Source organism: Condylura cristata, unplaced genomic scaffold (genome assembly GCF_000260355.1).
Source record: "Condylura cristata isolate star-nosed mole 26May11 unplaced genomic scaffold, ConCri1.0 scaffold00041, whole genome shotgun sequence".
In the NCBI taxonomy this organism is placed as follows: domain Eukaryota; kingdom Metazoa; phylum Chordata; class Mammalia; order Eulipotyphla; family Talpidae; genus Condylura; species Condylura cristata.
This window is the reverse complement of record NW_004567142.1, coordinates 5,091,420-5,094,818: the sequence shown is the minus strand read 5'-3', so window position 1 is coordinate 5,094,818 and position 3,399 is coordinate 5,091,420.

Here is a 3,399-nt window from a genome sequence, read left to right as displayed (position 1 = left end):
CCTCTCCGCGCCGCCGCCGACGGGCGCGCGGCCATGTTTGTGCGGGGCACCCGCGCTGGCTGGGCGCTCGCTCTGTCCTCGTTAGCGCCCAGACGTGCAAGTCCCTGAGGAACCATAAGGGACCCCTTCGGGAGCCTGATGCCGAAAACAGAATTATTAGCAGCACCGTTGAGAGAGAAATAGATTGCAAACGGCGTGGTCGGCCGCCATCTTTGAGCGTGGCAGGCGTTTCCAGCTCTAGTCTCCCGGGGAGGGGCCCGGCGCCCAGTTGCTAGGCAACGAGTACGCTGCCCTTGTTTTCCAACAAGAGAGATTAAGTTTCTAGTGATACTACTGCTGGCGCAGGGAGGAGGGACAGGAGGGTCCTGCGAAGGGTCCAATCACAGCGTCCGAGACGACGTAACTAGGCAACACTGTGAGAGAGCCGTCAACTCCGACCCCAGCGCCGCTGGCTTTTTTCCTGCCCCCCCGCCCCTCCCCCGCAGAAAAGAAGCCAACTCCCGCCCAAGTGGTGGTTGCTAGGCAACACCTGATCGTTGTTTTCTGGGAATAGAGCCAGAAAATGGTCCAGAACATAAATACATTCCAGGTGGATTTAAATGCAAATGTGACACTCTGAAAAAGGAACACATCGCTTAACCCTGAAAACTGGAAAAATATTTCCTACCATTATAGCCAAGCCGGAAAACATAAATATCGCTCAGTTTATGCTCCCCAAACCTCATGAATCCCCGTGTTTTTTTTTTTTTTTGAGGGGAAGATAAACTGGGAAAGTCAGTGTAACATTTGCCCTACTCGAATACATCTTTCTGATGCTTTAAAATTTAGGGGTACTTTATTATTTTTTTACTGTGAGGAATCTGAAAACTTTTAATATTAACTAGTGCTAACAGCATGTCTAATGCTACAGCATTTCATCCTTTTCATGTTAACTTACACAGAAAAAAATAGTGGCCTCAAGGATGGGAGGGGTTTGGGTGAGAGAACAAGTTCAGACCTAATTAGTGGGGCATAAAACAGGACAATTTGTCCAGTGCAGTCAGGCTGAATGTCAGGCTAACAGGGGCACTGGCTCCACCCAATAAACCCTTCCATCCTTTTCTCTTTTGTTTTGTTCAACCTTTTTATTTTTTTTTAGATTTATTTACTTATGCATACAAGAGCTGGGGTGCAGGCCAGAGGGGTGAGGATGAGGGGATTCCCCAGAGACAGAGTGGGGAGTAGAACAGGGAGATCCAATGAAATCTACTGCTGAGGGAGCAGGGTGAAACAGAAGAGGTCTGCTGCACCCTGAGGGTGACTCCCTGGCATAAACTCCTGCTGCAGTGACTGCCAATAGCTTCTTAGTGCTGCACTTTAACCTGAGGGTCCAGCAGGGAGGGCCCCTGAGGACACTTTCTAATATATCCCTAGATCTTTATCACCTCTAACAAAATTTACTTCTAAGTATCATCTAACACAAAATCAATAATCAAAATTTCCCAGTTCTCCCAAAATGTTTTCCGACTGTTTTTGTTGAGTCAAGATCCAAAGATCCACACAGGCAGATTTATACATCATATTTCCTATATTTGTTTTAATCTTAAGCAAAGCTATGTTCATGTAATTAACTTTGTAGTGAAACTGTAGAGGAAATCACAGAACAGAAAAACGATCAACAGGCAAGATTAAAAGGGTACCTAACATTCCAGGATACCCTGTTAAGCACTCAACGCAGATTAAATAAGGAAACTTTGCTTCAGATAAGTTGAATGTTAATAGCTGTATGAACTGATAATTAACCATTGTCCGAGACCAGCTCCAACTTTTGAGGTGTCTGGAGGCAACACAGGCAGGACCCTAAGATGGGAAGGCGTCTGCGTGCAGAGGGGGGGAGAGGAGTGGGAGTGAGGAAGACACGGGAGTCGAAGTTGGGTGCAAATCTTCCTGCTCTGCCTTCAGCAGAGGTTTATTTTATACATTTCCAGCAGGCAGGGGGATGGCATTAGCATACGAAAGGGGTTGGGGTCACAATCACCTTTTTTCTAAGAAAATGGTCTGGGGTGGCAGGAAGAGGAAATTTCTTGCTAATCAAGAAACTCGCTAAAAGGTTTTAAGTAAGTTTTCTACTTTGAGGAAACTTGCTAGAAGGTTTCAAGTAAGTTTTCTACTTTGAGGAAACTTGCTAGAAGGTTTCAAGTAAGTTTTCTACTTTGAGGTCTAGGCAGTAGAAAGCATAATTTGCTCTGAATAGGAGACGTAGGTGAATTTCCTTATCTAAAGACTAGATAGTAGAATCCTGAAAGACTAGCCAGAAAGACTTTTGTGGATTGCTTTGAAGTGTAGCAGGTAAAAACTTGACTAGCTCTAAAACAGGCGACCTGGATGAATTTCCATATCTAAAGCCAGACAGTAGGAAGTTTGAGTAATTCCGTAGAAGCTGAATAGGAGCTTGGTGAGATAGTAGAATAAGATTTGGGTTTTCCTCCTTCGGCAGTGAGAGTCTTTGCAGAAACAGCCCTTTTGCTTTTATTGATCAGCCAACTGTTAAGTCACTTTTGACTTCAGAGGAATGTCTCACCCTGGTGCAGTGCTTGCTTGTCAGGGCAGGCAGGCCTTATGCGGCTGAGGCAACCCAATTGTAGGCTGAAAGTTGCTCAGAATATTTTGATATTACGACTATACAAAAAAGGGAGGTCATAACACAAGTTAGCATGGAAAGTCTGATCTTTCAGAGCTTTTCCAGAGCTACCCGGAATCTGTCAGACCATAGCCGACGCATAGCTTGTGTCAAACCATTAATGTAATAATGTATCAAATGGTAAATGATTAGATTTTTAGAGGGAACTTCAGTTTCTGAAAGTATGATAGATAAAGTATTTCAATTCTGTTTGTGGTTGTTTCTTCAGAGGCAGGACAAGTCCTCAAGAATCTTCCTGGGGCCCTCCTTAGTGGCCTAATGGGTTAGGACACATCACTTCCAATGACCACAGCCACTTCACTGGAGTTCGATCCCCACCCCAGAGGTGACCAAAAATGACTCAGTGGACCTGCTTCCTTCAGCAGTGTACTTCATCCATGTGCCTGTTCTGCTTCCCATGCTGTCTCTAGTGAATCCTCTCATGGCCCCTGCATAAATAAATAAGTCTTAAAATTTTTTTTAAAAAACCCTGATTGGCACAAGGGTTAGTCTCAGCACTATGAAGCTGTCCCCAGCCACTGCAGCACTAGTTGTCCCAGCACGGGAGTGACCCACAGGGCACAGCAGACCTCTGTTGTCTCCCTGCTGCACCCTTCAGCAGTGGATTTCAGTAGATTCACCTGTTCTACTCCCTACTTTGTCTCTGGTGAATCCTCTCATGTCCTGCATCACTGTCCTGTACCCCAGCTCTTGCATGCATAACTCAAATAAATCTTTTT